Genomic DNA, 22,117 nt, shown 5'->3' on the forward strand with positions numbered 1-22,117 from the left:
GCTCACACACACACGTTCACCCATACTCACACACACACATGCTCTCTCACACACACTCTCTATGGTGAATTCCTAGAAGACTAAGGTCCCCTTTGAGCCTGTCCAGGTTCCCAGACACCCACATGACACTTGGCAAAAATCAGTCAATAAACAGGCCACACCACCTTTGGCATGCGTAGTAAACAGCCGTTATCTCTGTTCCTGTGAGCACACTGTGGCTGGGAGGGCAGGAACAGGCTGCAGGCGTGGAGGCAGCCACAGGCACCATCTCCTAGGTGGGAGCACGTGAAGGGTTGGAGGACGAGGGCGGCCACGAGGGCAGGGAGCTGGGTGCTGCTGCTACTGACCTTCCCTCTGCTGACCTTCCCTCCCATCCTGGGAGAACCGTTGCCACGGCTCCCAGAATACCCTGACAGTCTGCAGACACCACCTGCTAACACGCCACCGGCCCAAGCCATGGGTCATGCCAAAGCGACACTCCCTGGGGCTTCCCTGGTCCTTGGGGTCCCCATTGCTCCCACAACATGGACTCGGTGCCTACAGGGCCGACAGGTAGGTGGGCGGGGTGTGTTTCACGATGTCCCCCTCCTCTTTTTGACCCAGACACACCTTGTTTACTATTGAACAGAGAGAAACGGTCTGCATTTTCAAGAAGAAATATGGTCTCTCATTTTCCCTTGAAACATGGGGCCCTCTTGGATTATATTTTGTTTTTTTCACTCTTAACTGAAAAATAGTTTGCTCCCATAAAAAAAAAGAAAAAGAAAAGAAAAGCCATGTGGGCTGGGGAGGAGGGGCCACTACGGGCCCGAGGAGGGCTGGCGAGCCCAAGGTGGCCGCCATGACATGGAGGGTCCAGGTCCAAGTGGCAAGCCTTATCTTTGTAAAGAAGCCCAGAGTCTGGATTTGCAAGTGGTCTCTGATCTTTAGATATCAGAAAACAATGCTAAAGTAAAGTAAGACCCGTGCTTCCCAGTGAAACCAGGCAAAGCAGAGCTCCCAGGTCAGTTTGCCACCTTGCGCCATGCCCTGCCTGCCCAGTGCCCAGACGCCCTCCTCCTGCCTACCTGGGGGGTCTGTGGGATGGTCAGGTTCTCACAGACCAGAGCGAGTTGCCTGGCAGCCTGCAGCCCTCAGGGCTGAACCTACCCTGGCCACAGCTCACATTGCCTATTGATCGCGTCCCTTTCTCCTTGAAGCCAGCTCCAGGTGGGTGTGATTTTCTGAGATCCCCACTCGGGAACCGAGTGAATGCCCACAGGTTAGCTACACAGCCACACACACTGCTTGTGCCCAGGCTCCTCCTCGGTCTCGGGGGTCTTGGCTCAGCCCCACACGCAGCCAAGGGCTCACCCAACATCATGTGCACTTCACACAGAGGATGGATGCCCTCAGTATGTAAAGCACCCTCCAAACCAACAAGAAACAACCAGCAATCTGAAAGGAAAATGGGCAACTGGTATGAGTGGACAGTTTTCAGAAAAGGAAAATCAAGCTACTTCTATATATATGAAAAGATGCTCAATTTTTTCCCCTTAATAAAAGAAATACCTGTGTCAGATTATTGAAATGAAAACATGTGGGTGAGGGGCACGTGTCACCCAAGTACGGTGAATGAGGGGGCCGAGAGCAAGGAGCAGGGCAGACGGAGAGGAAAGTGAGGCCAGGGAGGAGGTCCTGCTGAATGAAGGAGCCGGGTTTAGTCCTGGCCCAGCTTGTTCTCCCAGCAGCCCCAGCTTCCTTGAGGAGGTGGAGTAGGGCGGGGCGTGGGCAGGATGCAGCAAGTGGACAAACACACAGAGGGCTGAAGAGCAGCATCACTGCTGTGACGAGGCACAGGGCAACCCACTACCCAGGAAGTCCCTTGCTATGTGTGTGTGTGGGGGGGGCGGTTGGGAAGGGTCACGTGGAAGAGGGGAGGCCAGTGGGGCATATTGGGGCAAGTTGGACCTGAAGCTCCCATGGGGACCCCAAAGACAGAAGTCCACTAGACACTTAGGTCATAGGGGTCTGGGGTACAGAGACAGGGCTGAGCCAGAGTGTGATCTTGGGTCCTGGGTGTATGAGGGTAATGTAAGTCATGCGGTTTGTCTTTACTAATCAAGGACAAGGATGTCACAGCGATTGCAAACAGGTGGACAGTTAGGAGGGTTGTTACTAACTCCTGCCCACCAACCAGCTGTATTGTCCTCTACAGCGGTGGGGTCCAGATGGGGACCACCTTGCCACAGCCCAAGGCCTCTAGCAGGACAGGCTGTGGGTCCGTCCACCTGCCACAGCCTGGGGCCAGCTGGGTGAGGGGTGGGAGTTCCTGCTCTAGGACCCACCTGGCTCTCAGGCTTGTGTGACCGCTGCCTTATGTCCATCTGTCTGATGCCTCTTGGAGCAGCAAATGTGCCCGCAGCAGGAGTGCCACCAGATCTGTCTGGGTCTGCTGGCCCTGCCCTGGGCACAAGCAGGATCCCAACCTACCACAGCCAGCTGCCGTCCACTATCCTGCGGGTCCATTGCCAGCATGTCCAGGAGCACCCAGGGTGGTGCCCTCACACCTGTCACATGCTTCAGCATCTACAACCATCCAACTAGGAACCCTCGCCCCTTCCTCGGTGAGGCGCTGAGACTCAGTCTAGATGGACATGGCCGAAGAGAGTGCCAACCCCAGATAAGCTCGGCCAGTACATGGGATTCCGTGTTCCCTGCCCTGGGTTCTGATCCAGCAAGGCCACCTCCCTGCTGTGAGACATGGCCAAGTCACTCTCCCACTCTGAGCCTTGGTTTCCCCATCTGAAAAATATGCCTAAAGATCCGGGCAACAGCCCACATGGTAGCAGAGTGAGTGTTCAAGCACATAAAACATCTGAGGCTCAGGGAGAGTGGGGACCTCAATGCCCTGTCAGAGAACCAAGGGAAAAGAGGTGACAGCCAGAGTCAGAGCCTAATGGCTTGAATTGATCAAAATATGGGACTAGCTAGACCCGTTTCTTTCCCCTCCGGTCTGTGGCATCCAGCTTTTCTCGGGCCTCCAGCTGCTGCAGCAAAAGCTGAGGGGTCCTGCCTCCCACCTGGGATTTGGGAACATCTGCCAAGGCCCAGCCCTCCAGGAATCCCCCATCCCAGGCAGCGCCTGAAATCACAGGCAAGAAAAATCACTTCTGCTTCCACTGACACCCCAGGCAGGGATTGGCTGCAGGCAGCCCCCCTGCTTTCTAATGTAATTTTCTGACCTTTTCTCTTGGTAGCGTCATCCCACACCTTCTTGTTGTGTCTTGGCACACAACACCAAGCACCATAAGTACTTAACTATAAACCTCTCATGGAAATTTGCTTTTGACTTTTTATAAAGTACTGTAATCAAATCCCCGAGAGCCCTGATTGATGGGCTCGTCTGTCAGAGAAAATACAAATCATGGGATTAGGTGGTTTAGCAAGGGAGGTCCCCATGTACAGAGAGGGCTGGGCAGGAGGGCAGGTTGAATGACTGTCTGGGCCACCAGGCATCACGGGTGCACACCTGACCCTGGGCACTTACAGAGTGTTGACCCCAAAATGTCTCTGTGGGCTTAGCTGTGACAAGCGTGTGCAGGTATTCAGATGGTCATTCACGCATGCACTCCAGGGCCTGCCCCTGCGGAGGCCAGAGGGGCACCCAGTCCCCAAAATACACTGGTGACATTATACCTGGGGAGGTATGCAGACAGGCGCAGAGAGAATGTGAGGCTTGGAGGGGGGAGACTAAAGAGCTCTGACCTGGGTCCCATCTCTGCAGCCCCCACCTAGGAGCCTGTCGACTTGGTTGGCACGGCTGCTCTGCACTGTCTACATCTTCTCTAAGACTTCCTTTATTTCACAGTCATGCTTAAGGTGTAGCATGATTCATGCACCTTCATTTTTTCATGCAGTGGGGCTCCCAAAAAATGAAAGGAAGCCAGGCCCCTCTTGCACATCTGAGTTCGTAGTCACGTACTGTGTGCGTGCACCCACATGCACACACACCCCCACATGCACACCCACATGCACACACACGCACACATGCACACACACACACAGAGATCCCTGGGCGCTGAGCAGGTACTGAGGACCAGGCACCAAGATTTGGGGGACTATCCAGCACCTACTGTCTCCTTTCCCGGAGCAGTACCCAATTTTGTTCCCAGGAATCACTGGTGCCCCAGGTGCTCACCTGACCCTGGGCACTTACAGGGTGTCGACCCCAAAATGTTTCCCTGGGCTCAGCTGTGACAAGTGTGTGCAGGTCTTGAGGTGGTCATTCACACTGCCCTCCTCTAGCCAATCAGCCCCTCCCTCACCAAATACGGGTCTTGAGCAAGGCAGGTCAGGAGAGGAAAAAGCTCTGGGGTCACCAACATCTGCTCACAGCTGTGGAGCTCTGCCTGCTGCCGGGACCCCCAGCGACCTGGCTTCCAGGCCCGTCCCCAGCCTGGCCTCTGCCTCCCCACCAACTCTGTGTCCTGCTGTCCTCCCAGTGATTCTGCCCTAGCTTAGGGCAGCCAGACTCCACCCGAGCTATGTACCGCCAGAGAACCTCCCTGCCACAGGGCATCCCCAGCAGGTGCCCAGCGACGTCACCATCCCTCAGCCCAGGCACCATAGAGCTTAACCCCAACTCTGCGGGGAGTTCTAGATGTGCTGAGTCACATGACCAGGTGGGAAATCCCCAGGTGGGGTCTGCCAGCTCTTCCAGATAAGCTCAGAGAGCGGGGAAAGCGGGATCCCTCCAGGAAGCAGCCCAGCAGGCTCACGACAGAGGGCTGCGCGTCCTCAGGGCTTCATGCTCGCCCTCCTCTTACCCTTCCACACCTGCTGCCTTCACCTCCACGACCATGAGGGCTGCTAGGTGCCAGCCCATCTGCAGCCTGCACTGCGCTCCTGGGCTCCAGACCTACCATCCAGCTGCCGGCTGCCTGAAACTGTCCCTGGGGTGTCCATCGGCACCTTCATGCCAAAAAGCCCCAGACCAACTTGTCCCCTTTCCCTACCCCAATCCCAGCAGGCATCGCTGACCCACTCATTGCCCTCCCACATGCAAGGAGTCGTCCACTCCTGGCACATTCCACTCCGTTCCTCGAAATCTGCTCCCTCTCCTCTGTTCACAGTGAGATTACAACTCATCACTTCCATCTGGCCGGCAGCAGCCTCCTCACAGGTCAGGCCCTCAGTGGGTCCCTTGGGTCAACCCAAACCACCCAGGGAAACTCACGAGCCAGGGCCTCTGGATGGGCCTAAGCCCCCCAGTCCCCTGCCCGTCACCCCACACTCTCGTTTCCTACCTGGGAGACCTACTAATGTCCCTGAAATGCACGTATAGTCGTGGACTAGAAAACACTGCTTGCTCTGTCCCAGAATCCCGGCCCTGCCCTTTCTGGAAGACTCCTATTCAGTCTTCAAAACCCAGCTCCTTGCCCCAGCTCCTCACCCCTGCAAACAGAGCAAGTCACTCTCTTTTCTAGACGCTCATACCACCCTGTATTTTCTTCCATTAAAACATGGATTACATGGAATTGTAATTACATGAACTTCCAAAGAAAAAGCATGTGTTGGATTCATCTCTTGGCCACCAGGCCTGGCTGAGAGGAGGGTCTCAGTGAAGGTTTATCATGACGGGATGAAGAAAAAACCAAACAGTGAGCCAACCCTATGATGGAGGACACCACAAAACACTCAGACGACGTCCTTCACACCTGTGGAACCAAGTGCCCATCTATCTATGCGAGTCTACGTTCTGCCAACCGTGACAGGCCCAGGCTGAGTAGAGATCAGATGGATGCCAAAGCGAATCAGCTGGAGGGTCTTAGGAAACTCACCTGGCCCCTCTCAGGTTCTAGCGGTTGGCGCTGCAGAAAAGTTCTAGACAACGGGGAGAGGGCCTTGTTACCATCCTGGCCCCAGGCATCTGTATGGGGCCAGTGACAGGGCTCCTGGGCCAGGCCCTGCCTTGGGAGAGGAAGGGGAGTAGAGAGGAGGCTGGGAAAGAAAGAGCCTCTTTCCAGACAACAGACAGTATCCAGCGCTGACACTCATCAATTTGGTCCTCTCTATTGTGGGACCCCGGCATGAGCCCAGTGCAGAGCAGCTAGTGGGTCCCAAGGGTCACCTCTAACCAGGATTGCTCCAACAGCTCTCCCCACCCTCCAGGGCACGGGTCACACCCTCAACTGGCTCAGCCCCTTCTCAGACCTCTTTCGGTCCCAGCCCTGTCTCCTGTCCCACTGTGTTCACTGGTCTTAGTCCTGGTCCCAGCTGCCCTCTTATTTCTGCTGCACTGAGCAGTGCCTCCCGCCCTGAAACAATGCACAGCTGCACAGCCCCTGCCATGCATGCCCTAGCCTCCTGACATTGCCACACCCTGTGAGACCTGTCAGGTGACAGGTCCTGCCCAGCCCTCTGCTCACTGTTAGTAAGGCTCCGGTAGGGGGAAAGGCTACCCCAGGGAACAGGACAGGTATCTCCTCTCTGTGTGGGTTCAGGGTCAGTCCTCCCTCCACACCCTGGACTCCAGACCCAGGAGCCCCTCTCTGAGCACAGGAAGGGCAAACATTATCTCCAGCTACTCAGGGAAGACAGACATCAATCCTGGTGGCTCTGGCCAGCCCCACAAGGACAAAAAAGGGGGTATAACCACCAAAACCATCAGGAAATCTAACCTGTAGGTCCTGGCTGATGTCTTAAGACCCCAACAATGGAAATAAAGCATGAGGTCGTCAGCAGGGACCACGGACGGGCCATCAAGACCTCTGACAGAGCTTTGCAGAAAGGTTTTCTGCCTTTGAGATCCCTTCAGTGACTCTGAGGAAAGTCTTCCTGGATCTGTGCCTGGTCACATCAGTGAAGTGCTGCTTATCAAGGATAAGGCAGCGTGGGAACTGCTGTCCGAGGTCTTGTGATTGACGACTACAAGCCACCATGTTGGAGCATCTAGATGCATTTCCTGCTGATGGACTTGAAGAAGATGGAGCCTGATAAGGAGCTCCTGGGTTCCTCTCTCTGTCCTGTGTGACTGGCTTGATCTGCAAAATGCCAAGGAAAGGCGGTGTCTCGGAGCAGGTATATCCCCTCGTTTTGCCTGGATCCCGGAACTCACTGAGACACAGTTCAGTGCAGCTCATCCTGCAAGGTCCTGACAGAGGTGGCCGCTGTCATGGGAATGCCAATGTTAAGGGGGGGCTCCTTAACCAGAACTTGGAGCTGCCCCCCCCCAAAGAAAGCCTTGAGCATTCTACAACAAACACACTAGGCCGTGTTATTAGATAGAACTTGGTGAAGCTGTGGGCTGTGGAACAGCCAAGTTGCTCAGTGGGTAGGAAGAAATGGAAGCAGTTCCATCCTCTCTAGGGCAGGAGTGCCTCCCAAGCCTGCAGGAAGCCACGGCAAGGCTGTAGCGGTGCCAGTTCCCTGGAACACGCAGTAGGTGGACCGCTGACACTTCTGCATGGAGCTGAATCCTGACTTTCACCTGTTGCTATGCATGGATTTGCCCCCCCATCCCCAGCTACTGGCTGACGGCCTCTCACACATCCAGACTGCTCCAGACACACCAGCCAGCCAATGCACCTCCCTGCCCAGGGAGCTGCCATTCTAGCACAGGGCCAGACAATAGCTCAGTCACTTCAGAGCATGTGGAAGATGATGAGTGCTGTAGACAGAAAGCAAGTGAGTGGGGGTTGTAAGGCCCAAGGCCATGATGAGCTGGGGGTGGCAGGCTGCAAAATATTCAAGTGGTCAGAGTAGATCTCACTGAAAGGGGACATGTGAGCAAAGACTTGGATGAAGGAGGGAGGGAGTCATGGCAGCATCCAAGGGATGAGCATCAGGCAGAAGGAAGGGATGCCAGGATGCCAGAGTGCAAAGCTGGGAAGCACTAGGCAATAGACACAGAGAAGCAAAGGGCCACTCAGTTCTCGCTGACTGTAAGGAGACTGTAAGGAGGCTGTAAGGAGACTGTAAGGAGCCTGTAAGGAGACAGCAAGGAGGCTGTAAGGAGACTGTAAGGAGCCTGTAAGGAGGCTGTAAGGAGACTGTAAGGAGGCTGTAAGGAGCCTGTAAGGAGGCTGTAAGGAGACTGTAAGGAGACTGTAAGGAGGCTGTAAGGAGCCTGTAAGGAGGCTGTAAGGAGACTGTAAGGAGGCTGTAAAGAGGCTCTAAGGAGGCTGTAAGGAGACTGTAAGGAGGCTGTAAGGAGGCTGTAAGGAGGCTGTAAGGAGAATGTAAGGAGGCTGTAAGGAGACTGTAAGGAGACTGTAAGGAGGCTGTAAGGAGACTGTAAGGAGTCTGTAAGGAGACTGTAAGGAGGCTGTAAGGAGGCTGTAAGGAGACTGTAAGGAGGCTGTAAAGAGACGGTAAGGAGGCTGTAAGGACACTGTAAGGAGGCTGTAAAGAGGCTGTAAGGAGGCTGTAAGGAGACTGTAAGGAGGCTGTAAGGAGACTGTAAGGAGACTGTAAGGAGGCTGTAAGGAGACTGTAAGGAGGCTGTAAGGAGGCTGTAAGGAGACTGTAAGGAGGCTGTAAGGAGGCTGTAAGGAGACTGTAAGGAGGCTGTAAGGAGGCTGTAAGGAGACTGTAAGGAGGCTGTAAGGAGACTGTACGGAGACTGTAAGAAGGCTGTAAGGAGCCTGTAAGGAGGCTTTTAGGAGATTGTAAGGAGGCTGTAAGGAGGCTGTAAGGAGACTGTAAGGAGGCTGTAAGGAGGCTGTAAGGATGCTGTAAGGAGGCTGTAAGGAGACTGTAAGGAGGCTGTAAGGAGGCTGTAAGGAAGCTGTAAGGAGGCTGTAAGGAGGCTGTATGGAGACTGTAAGGAGGCTGTAAGGAGCCTGTAAGGAGGCTGTAAGGAGGCTGTAAGGAGACTGTAAGGAGGCTGTAAGGAGGCTGTAAGGAGACTGTACGGAGACTGTAAGGAGGCTGTAAGGAGCCTGTAAGGAGGCTGTAAGGAGGCTGTAAGGAGCCTGTAAGGAGACTGTAAGGAGGCTGTAAGGAGGCTGTAAGGAGACTGTACGGAGACTGTAAGGAGGCTGTAAGGAGCCTGTAAGGAGGCTGTAAGGAGGCTGTAAGGAGACTGTAAGGAGGCTGTAAGGAGATTGTAAGGAGGCTGTAAGGAGGCTGTAAGGAGATTGTAAGGAGACTGTAACGAAGCTGTAAAGAGGCTGTAAGGAGGCTGTAAGGAGGATGTAAGGAGACTGTACGGAGACTGTAAGGAGGCTGTAAGGAGCCTGTAAGGAGGCTGTAAGGAGATTGTAAGGAGACTGTAACGAAGCTGTAAAGAGGCTGTAAGGAGGCTGTAAGGAGACTGTAAGGAGGCTGTAAGGAGACTGTAACGAAGCTGTAAGGAGGCTGTAAGGAGGCTGTAAGGAGACTGTAAGGAGACTGTAACGAAGCTGTAAGGAGGCTGTAAGGAGACTGTAAGGAGACTGTAAGGAGACTGTAACGAAGCTGTAAGGAGGCTGTAAGGAGGCTGTAAGGAGGCTGCCTCCTAAACTGGATGCAGTGCATGCCACTGTGGATGTTGGGTAGAGGACAGACGTGACCTTATTGAAGGCATCAAAGAACGATACAGTGTAGGCTTCTGTTTATACAAATTGCCTGGAATAGGCAAATCCATAGAGATGAGAAGGAAATTAACTGTTGCCTATTGGTGGGGGGAGGGAGGGCTGGAGGGTGACACCTAAGGACTGTGGAATCTCCTGCAGGGTGGTAATGAAAATGGTCTCAACTGATTGTGGTAATGGTTGTACAGCTCTGTGAATGTATCAAAAGCCACCGTATTGCACACTTTATTTATTTATTCATTTATTCATTTATTCATTTATTCATTTATTTATTTTTTATTTTGATATAGACTTTCTTTTAAAGACTTAAATTTTAAAGCAGTTTTAGGTTCACTGAAAAATTGAGTGGAAGGTGTAGAGATTTCCCATGTACCCCTGCCCCACACATGCACAGCCTCCCCCATTACCAACACCCCACACTGGAGTGGTACAATTGTTACAATCAGTGAACCTACACTTATAGTCACCCAAAGTCCGTAGTTTACCTGAGGGTTCACTACTGCTGTGGGTTTGGACAAATGTACAATGACATGTATCTACCATTATTGTATCATGCAGAGTATCTTCACTGCCCTAAAAATCTTTTGTGCTCTACCTAGTCATTCTTTACTGCCCCACCAAACCCTGGCAACCACTCGTATTGTTAGTCTCCATAGTTTTGCCTTTTATAGAATGTTGTGTAGTTGGAATCATTACAGTATTTAGCCTTTTAAGATTGGCTTCTTTCACTTAGTGACATGCATTTCAGCTTCCTCCATGTCTTTCCATGGCTTAATAGCTCATTAACTTTTTTTTTATTAGTTTCAGGTATACAGAAAAATGTAATAGTTAAACATCTATCATTTATATCCCTCACACAGTGATAAACCCCCTCCCCCATCTACTACCCCTCTGACATCGCATACAGCCATTACATTTCCACTGTCTCTATTCCTAATGATGTACTCCACTTCTTGTGTGTGTGTGTGTGTATGTATACATACATACATACATATATATATATATAAAGAGAGAGAGAGAGAGAGAGAATTGTAGTTGACATTCACTATTGTTCAGCTTCAGGTGTACAGTGCAGTGATCAGGCATCTACATCATCTCTGAGGTGGTCTCCTTAATGAGACAAGTGTCCATCAGATACCCTACAAAGTCTTTACAACATTATTGATTACATTCCCCAAATTGACTTTCGTATCCCCGTGGCAATCTTGTGGTTACTGACTGTGCTTTCTAATCCCCTCACCTTCCACCTTATCCCCACCCCCGACTCCCATCTTGCAACCCTCAGTTTTTCGTCTATGTGTCTGAGACTGTTTCTGATTAATTCATTCATGTCGTGCGGGGTGACAGGCAGGGTCTCTGGTCCCGCTCCCCACATAAGAACACAGGATATGGTGAGGCCAAAAAGGAACACCCACGGAGCCATAGGTAGGGGAGTCACACCACTATAGTCTCACTGGAGGCTGGATTCACACGACGTGCAACCTGCTGTCCGCTTTTCTGGCAACTGACCGACTCCCCTCGCTAGCTGCAATCCGCCGTGCTAACTGCAATCCGCGCTTGCTAGCTGAGCCACCATCTTCTTGCTAGCCCCCATTTTCTGCTAGCATAGCCACGGCAGTTATATTAGTGGCCAATGGCTCACTGGTTACAGCTGACGGCCAACTAGCCACAGCTGATGGCCATCCACTCACAGTTGATGGCCATTTACTACCCGAGCCAGCACCTTTCCTCATGAGGCCGAGAGCCTGGAAACTGCACTCCTGGCTGTGTCCCCACAATTCATATATTCTTTTCTTTAGATTCCACATATATGTGAGATCATATGGTATTTGTCTTTCTCTGTCTGACTTATTTCTCTTAACATAATATCCTCTAGGTCCATCCATGTTGTTGCAAATGGTAAAATTTCATTCTTCTTTATGGCTGCGTAATACTCCATTGTAAAATGTACCACATTTTCTTAATCCAGTCGTCTACCAATGAGCATTTTGGTTGTTCCCATGTCTTGGCTATTGTGTCTAGTGCTGCAATAAACATAGGGGTGCATAAAGTTTTTTAAATTAGAGTTTTGGATTTCTCCGGATAAATACCTAGGAGTGGAATTGCTGGATCATAAGGTAGTTCCATTTTCAGACTTTTGAGATACCTCCATACTGTTTTCCACAGTGGCTGCACCAATCTGCAATCCCACCAACAGTGCACAGGATTCCCTTTTCTCCACATCCGCGCCAGCACTTGTTGTTTGTTGATTTATTGATGATAGCCATTTTGACTGGGATGAGGTGGTATCTCATTGTGGTTTTTATTTGCATTTCTCTGATGATTAGTGAGGTTGAGCATTTCTTCATATGTCTGTTTGCCATCTGCATGTCCTTTTTAGAAAAATGTTTCTTCATGTCCTCTGCCCTTTTTTTAACTTGGGTTGTTTGCTTTTTGGAGTTGAGTTGACTGACTTTTTTTATAAAATTTGGATATTAACCCCTTATTGGATATATCATTGGTAAATATCTTCTCCCATTCAATAGGATCCCTTTTTGTTTTATTGATGGTTTCCTTTGCTGTGAAAAAACTTTTTAGTTTGATGTAATCCCACATGTTTATTTTTTCTCTTACTTCCCTTGCCTGAGGGGATATATCAGTAAAAATCTTACTCTGGGTAATATCTGTAAAATTTCTTCCTATATTTTCCTCTAGGAGTTTTATGGTTTCAGATCTCACATTTAAGTCTTTAATCCATTTTGAATTTATTCTTGTATATGGTGTAAGGAGGTGGTCCAGTTTCATTTTTTTGCATGTGTCTGTCCAGCTTTCATTTATTGTCTGTCCAGCACAATTTATTGAGTTGACTGTCTTTACCCCACCTTAAATTCTTGCTTCCATTGTCGTAGATTAAATGACCATATAGGCTTGGATTTATTTCTGGGCTCTCTATTCTGTTCCATTGATCTATATGTCTGTTTTTATTCCAGTACCATGCTGTTTTCATTACTGTAGCCTTTAGCATAATTTGATGTCAGGTATCATGATACCTCCCACTCTGTTCTTATTTCTCAAGATTGCCGTGGCTATCCGGGGTCTTTTATGGTTCCGTATAAATTTTAGGATTATATTTTCTATTTCTGTGAAAAATGTCCTTGGTGGTTTCACAGGAATTGCGTTGAATCTGTATATTGCCTTAGGCAGTATGGACGTTTTAACGATATTAATTCTTCCTATCCATGAGCATGGTATGCGTTTCCATCTATTTGTATCTTTTTTAAATTTCTCTCTTCAGTGTCTTATAATTTTCTAAGTACAGATCTTTTACTTCTTTGGTTAAATTTATTCCCAGGTATTTTACAGTCTTTGAAGCAATTGTAAATGGGATTGTTTTCTTAATTTCTCCTTCTGATATTTTATTATTGGTATATACAACTGCAACTGATTTCTGAATATTAATTTTGTATCCTGCTACTTTACTAAATTCACTTATCAGTTCTAATAGTTTTTTGTTGGAGTCTTTAGGATTCTATCTATATAGTATCATGTCATCTGCATATAATGACAATTTTATTTCCTCCTTACCAATTTGAATGCTTTTATTTATTTTTCTTGTCAGATTGCTGTGGCTAGAACTTCCAGCATTATGTTGAATAGAAGTGGAGATAGTGGGCAACCTTGCCTTGTTCCTGATCTTAGGGGGAATGGTTTTAGTTTTTCCCCATTGAGTATGATGTTAGCTGTGGGTTTGTCATATATGGCCTTTATTATGTTGAGATATGATCCCTCTATTCCCACTTTCTTAAGAGTTTTTATCATAAATGGCTGCTGGATTTTGTCAAATGCTTTTTCTGTATCTATTGATATGATCATATGATTTTTATTTTTCATTTTGTTAATGTGGTGTATCACATTAATTGATTTGCAGATGTTGAACCACCCTTGCATACCAGGGATGAATCCCACTTGATCATGGTGTATGCTCTTTTTAATGTATTGCTGAATTCTGTTAGCTAATATTTTCTGAGGATTTTTACATCTATGTTCACTAGAGATATTGGCCTGTAGTTTTGTTTTTTTGTAATGTCTTTGTCTGATTTTGGGATCAGGGTGATAGTGGCCTCGTAAAAAGTGTTTGGGAGCCTTTCCTCCTTCTGGCTTTTTTGGAATAATTTGAGGAGAATAGGTGATAATTCTTTTTTGAGTGCTTTGTAAAATTCACCTGTAAAGCCATCTGGTCCAGTGCTTTTGTTTGTTGGGAGCTTGTTGATTACTGATTCAATTTCACTGCTGGTAATCAGTCTATTCAGGTTTCCCATTTCTTCTTGAGTTAGCCTTAGAAGGATGTATGCTTCTAGAAAATTGTCCATTTCTTCCAGGTTGTCTAATTTGTTGGCATATAGTTGCTCATAGTAATTTCTTAAATTTTTTTGTATTTCTGTGGTGTCTGTTGTCATTTCTTCTCTTTCATTTCTGATTTTATTAATTTGGGTCCTCTCTCTCTTTGTTTTGATGAGTCTGGCTAAAGGTTTATCGATTTTGTTTATCTTCTCTAAAAAACAGCTCTTGGATTCATTGATCTTTTGTATTGTTTTTCTGGTTTCTAGTTCATTTATTTCCACTCTGATCTTTATTATCTCCTTTCTTGTACTCCCTTTGGGCTTATGTTGCTGTTCTTTTTCCAGATCCCTTAAGTGTGAAGATAAACTGTTGATGAGTGATTTTTCTTGTTTCTTTAGGTAGGCCTACATTGCTATGAATTTCCTTCTTAAGACTGCTTTTGCTGCATCCCATAGATTTTGGGTTGTTGTGTTTTCATTTTCGTTTGTCTCGAGATATCTTTTGATTTCTTCCTTGATCTCATGGTTGACCCATTCATTATTTAGTAACATGTTATTCAGCCTCCATATATTTGTGTGTCTTCCAGTTTTTTTCCTGTAGTTCATTTCTAATTTCATAGCACTGTGGTCAGAGAAGACAATTGGTATGATTTCAATTTTCTTAAATTTATCAAGACTTGTTTTGTGTCCTAACATGTGGTCTATCTTGGAAAATGTTCCATGTGCGCTTGAGAAGATCGTGTATTCTGCAACTTTGGGGTGAAATGCTCTGAAAATATCTATTAAATCCAAGTGGTCCAAAGTGTCATTTCAGGCTGTGGTTTCCATATTGATTTTCTGTCTGGAAGACCTGTCCCTTCTTGTCAGAAGTGTGTTGAAGTCCCCTACTATGATAGTGTTACTGTTGATCTCTGTCTTTATATCAGTCAATATCTATTTTATATATTTAGGTGCTCCTATGTTGGGTGCATAGATGTTTACTAGGGTTATGTCCTCTTGTTGGACTGATCCCTTTATTATTATGTAGTGCCCATCTTAGTCTTTTAATATGTTCTTCATTTTAAAGTCTATTTTGTCAAGTATAACTATTGCAACTCCAGCTTCTTTCTCATTTCCATTTGCATGAAATATCTTACTCCAACCCTTCACTTTCAGCCTGTGTGTGTCCTTTGATCTGAGGTAAGTCTCTTGTATACAGCATATGCAAGGGTCTTGCTTTCTTACCACTCAGCCACCCTATGTCTTTTGATTGGAGCATTTAATCCATTTACATTTAAAGTGATTATTGATAGATACATAGATATTGCCATTTTATTATTTGTAGTTAGATTATTTTCTTTCTTCTTCTTTCTTCTGTTTACAGAAGCCCTTTTAATAGTTCCCGCAATACTGGCTTGGTGGTAATAAATTCCTTTAGCTTATTCTTTTCTGGGAAGCTCTTTATCTCTCCTTCAATTTTAAATGAGAACCTTGCTGGATAAAGCAATCTAGATTGTAGGCTTTGTTTTTCATCACTTTGAGTACCTCCTGCCACTCCCTCCTGGCCTCCAAAGTTTCTGTAGAAAAGTCATTTGATAGTCTTATGGAAGTCCCCTTGTATGTAACCCGCTGTCTTTCTCTTGTTGCTTTTAGGATTCTCTCTTTGTCTTTAACCTTTACCATTTTGACTATAATGTGTCTTGGTGTGGACCTGTTTGGGTTTATCCTTGTTGGAACTCTCTGCACTTCCTGGGCTTATATGTTGATTTCCTTCACCAGGTTCGGGAAGTTTTTGGTCATTATTACTTCAAATATGTTCTCAATCCCTTGCTCCCTCTCTTCACCTTCTGGTATTCCTATGATGTGCATGTTGTTGCACTTGATGTTATCCCAGAGGTCTCTTAAACCATCCTCATTGTTTTTTTATTCTTTTTCCTTTTTGTTCTTCCATTTGGGTGATCTCTGCTAACTTGTCTTCTAAGTCGCTGATTCAATCCTCTGCCTCATCTAACCTGCTGGTAATTCCTTCAAGTGTGTTCTTTATTTTAGTTATTGTATTCTTTAGTTCTAATTGGTTGTTTGTTATTATTTCTCTATCCTTCTCTATGTCATCACTAAGCTCCTTAAATATTCTTATCATCAGTGTTCTGAACTCTATCTCTGATAGATTGGTTACCTCTATTTCATTTGGTTCCTATTCTGGAGGTTTCTTCTGTTCTTTTATTTGGGACATGTTTCTTTGTTTCCCCATTCTGGCTGACTCTCTGTGTTTGCTTTGATATATTAAATAGATCCCCTAGGATTCTTGGTTTTTGCTGGGTTATCTTATGTAGTATGTATCCTTTATATTTGACTTGCACCACTTCCCTATTCTCCTGTGCGTGTGCTCCAAAGGTGACCCTTGTATTGTGTATATTGTCCTATTAAAGTTGAGCTTTAATTCCTTTTGGCTTGTCAGTAGGTGGGATTGACTCCTAGGCTGACTAGTTGTGAGACTTCACTCTGCCCACAGTGGATGATCTGCTGCATGTGCGTTGACCGCTCAAATGAGGCTTGGCCCCTATGGGCTCTTGTGCCTGTAGAGAATTCCTTCTGGGTGTGTCACTTGTAGATCAAATCCGGTAATACTCCGGTTTGGTCTGGAGTTGGCCTCTGGGTGTGTTGAATCTTGTGCCTTTTGGGCTAGGCCCTTCAAGTAATCCTCGTATGAGTCTCTTAGCTGTTCTCTGTGATGAGAGAGTCCTTTAATGGGTTATAGATGTTCAATTTGTGGTAAGTTCCGGAGGAGAACTCAAGACCACCTCACTGCCGCCATTCCTATGACGTCACTCTGTATTGTACAGTTTAAATGGGTGATTTGTATGGTATGTGAATTACACCTCAACAAAGCTGTTAGAAAAAAAAGAATCACTGCTTTACTGAGGATAGATTGGGGAGAGACTTGTGAGGAGACTACTGAAGCCACCCAGAAGAGGAAGGTGGCTTTGCCAAGGTGGGACCAGTGACAGTGGTGAAAGGTGGTCAGGTTTTGGTGGATTTTGAAAATGAAGCCAACAAATTTCTGGATCGACTGCAGGTGGAGTGTGAGAGGGAGAGGAGTCAGTGGTAACTGAAGGCCCTCTGTGCACATGGTGGGAGGTTGAACCAGCCGTAGAGTGGCTGGAGCAGGGCATTAGCAAGACCCACAGTACAGTTTAGGGCATGTTAAGTTAGATATTTCCATCAGCCCACCAAGAGTCAAGGAGGCAGAGGGGTCTAGGCTGGAGATACAAGTCTGGGAGCTACCCAGATTTAGATGGTAATTAAAGCAACAATATGGATGAGGTCACCAAGGGAGAGGTGTTGAGGGAGACAAGAAGAGCTCCTAGGACTGAGGCCTGGGAGGCGCCACCACTTGAGGTGGGGGCCGAAGGATCAGCAAAGACTAGTGAGGTGGTCGGAGCCCAAGAAAGTAAGGTGTCCTGTAAGCCATGCCAACGGTAAGACGGACCAGCCCTCTCACATGCTACCAAGGAGAACAGAGGACATGGAAGTCATCAGTGACCTTGAGGAGGACAGCTCAGGCAGAGTGGTGGGGGCACAAGCATGATCAAATGGGGTTAATAGAGAATGAAAGGATAGAAACTGGAGATGATGACTCCCCTTGAGGAAGTGTTGCTGTAAAGGGGGCCAAAAAAGGAACAGGAGCCTATAGGGGAGGGCGGGTGTGAGGATGGGGAGGAGATGCTGGAGGTCTGTACAGAGAGAAGATAGGGAAAATCGCCTCGGAAGGGGGCATGAACGGACCAGGGAATGCTGTGTGGTTGTTGGCAGCCTAAAGATCCACTGGAAACTTGTGATAGTCACTGTAGATGAGAGAATCTCTGAGGCAAGGCCACCATGAGGACAGCATCTTCCTACAGCTCTGTTCAGAGCCTTCCCAGGGTCCAAAGTAGGTAGAGAATATCATTCTACCAGGACTCTGGAATTGTTGCAGAGTAACCCAAGCCAGTGTTACAAAGCAAGAGTGACCATAATGAGCAAACATGTACTTTAAGATAAGGAGACTGGGAGTGGGGGCAGGGGGAGGTGGAATGGAGCGGACACAGCAGGTGAGGGACAGTGATAGGAGTGGCACCGATGGAGGTCTGTGCTGGGCTGCAGGTTGGGCAGAGTCTGGGTGCTCACAGAAGGGTCCAGGACAATAGCAGGTAGTGCTCAGAGAGCACAATGTTGAAACAGATTCCTCAGAGACCAAGGCCACTGGCAAAATAAGGGCTAGGTCATGAGCATGATGTCATCAAAGAAAAACCCAGTTTGTGAGTCCTGTTGGAGACCTTTGCCATCATTAAACTGGTGAGAAGTTTTGCAGAATTGATCCCATCAAATAGATTCCCAGATGCGTGTCAAGGCGTGGGCTTTGCTGTGCAGGTGAGGGCCTGGCTGCCCACCACCCTGCAGGTTCCTGCCCCGGGATGGGGTCTTAGATTCTGTGAAAGAGGAGGGAACCAACTCTCAGGAGAATTTGAAGGGAGGCCTTAGCTTGAGTCTTGATTTCACTGACAGATAAGTTTAACCTCATGGGTGAGGTAAACCCAGGCCCTTTGCTGAAGCTGCTGGAGAACAATGGTGTCCTTTGGTCAAGAAGAAACTGCTGTGTAGGATGAAGAGAGGAGCGAACTTCCAGAGCTGAAGGCCAGGCCAGTGCAGGCTGGACTGAGCAACAAAATCATGTCACTGTGTCAACCAAGACCTCATACAAACATCTGGAAACCTGCAGAATAGTGTAGACACTTCCATCGCTTCAGGCAGCTTTCCTACGCAACCATGGACCGTCAGCTGGTGCTCGCTGCCCCAGAGAACGTCGGGTGAGGCACACACTGCCAGAGATGACCTCATGCTGTGGAAAACGAGGCCACAGCAAATCAATCCAGTGAGGCTCCCTTTTCCAGCAAAGCCAGGAGAGATGGGTTCATTGCTTTGCACTTCCATGAGTCAGAGTTTTTAGCCTCATTGCCATCAAAACAGAGTCAAAATCAACTTGATGTCCAAAATGACGTGAAAATTGCCGTGTCAAAAGCCGTTGAACGACCGCAACCTTCATAGAGAATTTTACTTTTGGGCAGGACTGAAGTTTGCTCTTTCTTTTCCTTGTGCAATTTGAATTTATTTCAGAGTTTCAGCAAGTGACCATTCACTTTTGCATGAAAAGTGCAGTTAAAAGAGATATAGTTTACAGGAAGTTTATTTTTAAGTTCTGAGTATGTGAATGAGATTTACAGTGTGTGCAAAGTAATTGTAGGCAAAAGTTGTGTTTGTACCTGTCTGTATGAATTTTTTAAAGGGGGTAAATAGAAGTCATTTGTTAATTTTTCAAACCAGCACCTCTCTTTCTGTTGGGGGGGAGAACACTGCCTCACCCCCAAGTGTCCCTGGTGGTGTGTGACTCATACCCACCCTGCTCCCAGCTGGCTACAGGGAAGGCACATAACCCACACCTGGTACCCCACATCCCCCTCGCCACAGTGACTGGTCTGAGGGAGACTTGTGACTGCAGTGAAGCTAGTAGTGGCCCTCCATGAGATCTGAACACTGGGAGAAAGCTACATTCCCTTCCTGAGTCAGAGAGCTCACAGCATAAGCCTGGGGCTGTTCATGCAGAGAGCCAATCTGAGGGGGCTGTCTAGGCAGAGGACAGCTAAGTCAGAGAGATTTTAGAGGCAGAACCTGGGCAACTGTGCCTATTGTCACACTCACTCACATGTACCAATACATTTCTTTTTTGGCTTGATTATATTTGTGTCTCCATCACTCACAATTTGAAGGACGCTGACAGATATAGGATCCTCTACTTCCTCACTGTTATAGCTCTTTAAAAAAGTTTAAAATGACCTGTCCCAAGAGTTCGACTTCTGGAATGGTGGCATAAGGAACCCCATGGACCCATTCCCAGCAAAAACAAATAAACAAACAAAAAAACCCATAACTGGTGAAAATAATTAAAAGAAAACTACCAACAATAATTCAAAGTCCTGGGAATTGTCCTAAAGGCATACAGCAAATGAAGAAACGTCAATTATCCAAGAAAATCTACTAAATATTCTTGTGTTTTTTTTCAATTTGTAAGAACAGCAAGAGTCTGTGGCATTTAAATCATAACCTGATCCCTCCTTTCCTACCCCCATCCTGACCAGTTTAGTCTGAGAGGCCCCACCTGAGTGAATGTGACCAAGAAGATGTGGCTCTCTCTCTCCTTAGAATCCAATCAAGGGATACACGATCTCATGGGATAGGCTTGCTATCAGCATTTCTCATCCCCTCCAACTCCATGTTGCAGAGGCAAAATTCCTGATGAGTGTGGCTGAGAAGGCAATGGCTCCTTTCCTCCACCAAGCCCCCATTCATAGGGCAGAGGTTCTACTCCAGGTGCAGCAAGGTGAGCATACTGGGTTCCCAATCACTCTCACCCCAGCTTGTTTGTAGGGAAAAGGTTCAATGCTCAGAATGGCAAGACAAAAAGATCAGAGGTTTCCTTCCCTGCCAAGTACCTGGAAATGTAGCCCAGAGATTTTTCCTAGGGGGAGAGGCAGTCCCTAAGAACAGAGAATTATGAAACTTTCCCCAAAAGACTGACTTTATTTGCATCAGGATGTGGCCAAGTTCAAGCCTGTGCCTGCTCTCAAAAACAATAAAGGTTTTGATGGTAAGCATTTACCAGGAGGCTGGTAATTCTCTGAGAGCAACAAGCTAAACTTAAGCCAGCTAGTTTGCTAGAGACAGCCAGGAAAACAGAGAGTTCAGAAGACCCCCTCTTATGGATAGAACAATACATTACCTAAAATGTCCAGTTTTCAAAAAAGGGAGGAGGAGGAGGAGGAGAAGAAAAAGAAGGAGGAGGAGGAGGAGGAGGAGGAGAAGGAGGAGGGGAGGAGGAGGAGGAAGAAACTGTGACCCATATACAGGAACAAAAACAGGCAACAGAAATTGCCTGTGAGAGGCCTCAGATGCCCTAAATAAGAAAGATTTCAAAGCAGCCATTTAAATGTTTTCAAAGAACTAAAGGAAATCATACTTAAAGACACAAAAGAAATATGATGACAATGTTTCATCAAATAAAGAATGTCAATAAAGAGATAGAAATTATTTTTTTAAATGGGAGTTCTGCAGTTGTAAAGCACCATAACTAAAAGGCACAACAGTAAATTTGAACTGGCAGAAGAAAGAATCTTGAAAAAAGACCATTATACATTATATGATTTGAAGGACAGAGAGAAAAAGTATGAAGAAAAATGAACATTCTAAAACAAAAGAAGACATCATTAAAAGCACGAATATATGCATAATGGAAGTACCAGAAGGAGAAGATAAAGGAGTAGAAGAAGTAGTGGCTGAAAACTTCCTGACTTTGATGAAAAATATTAGTCTATGTATCCAAGAAATCCAACACACTCCAAGTAGGGTAAATGCAAAAACATCCACACCCAGAGAACATCATAGTAAAAATGCAGAAAGACAAAGAAGAAAATTTGAAAGCAGTAAGAGAAATGACTTGTCACATAAAAGGGAGCTCCAATAGGATGAGCAGTTGACTTCTCATCGAAGTAACGGAAGCTAGATGGCAGTGGAATGACATAACCAAGTGCTGGGGGAAAAAGACATTTGTCAATCAAGAATCTTATATCCAGCAAAACTGTCTTTCAAAAAGGAAGGTGAAATATAGGCAGTCCCAAATAAACAAGAACTGAATTTGTTGTGAGCATCTTACAAGATATTTTAAAGGAAGTATTTCAGGCCAAAAGTAAGCGACTACAGGTGTTAATTCAAATTCTCACACACAAAAACACAAAAAGCACCAGTAGAGGTAATTATACAATTATAAGAGGCAGTATAAATGCATATTTCTTTTCCTTTCTTCCCTTAAAAAGCAATGTTATAAAATGATATGCATATAATTGTATTGTTGGGTCTGTGTCATATAAAATTATGTAATGTATGTGACAATAACAGCACAAAAGAGATGAACGGAAGCAAAGCTATGTTTGAGTAAAGAAATGATTCCAGATGATAACTTGTGTCCACAGAAACAAAATGAAGAGAACGAGAAATGGTAAATAAGATGGGTTAATATAACAAACTATAAATATATACTTGTTCTTTCTTTTCTCAGTTTTTTCAAGCATAAAATTATATAAAGTAATAATTATCACAATGTGTTGTTGGGTTTGTAAAATATGCATATGTGTGGTAGGCAGAATTGTGGTCCTTGAAAGATGTTTATGTCTT

At 46.6% G+C, this 22,117-nt stretch overlaps 1 protein-coding gene across 2 annotated transcripts in view; it reads right to left on the reverse strand.

Moving 5' to 3' along the window:
* ADAMTS2 (ADAM metallopeptidase with thrombospondin type 1 motif 2) overlaps positions 1-22,117 on the reverse strand; it is a 251,891-nt gene that overhangs the window by 119,281 nt on the left and 110,493 nt on the right. The window lies entirely within an intron of this gene.

Source organism: Rhinolophus ferrumequinum, chromosome 24 (genome assembly GCF_004115265.2).
Source record: "Rhinolophus ferrumequinum isolate MPI-CBG mRhiFer1 chromosome 24, mRhiFer1_v1.p, whole genome shotgun sequence".
In the NCBI taxonomy this organism is placed as follows: domain Eukaryota; kingdom Metazoa; phylum Chordata; class Mammalia; order Chiroptera; family Rhinolophidae; genus Rhinolophus; species Rhinolophus ferrumequinum.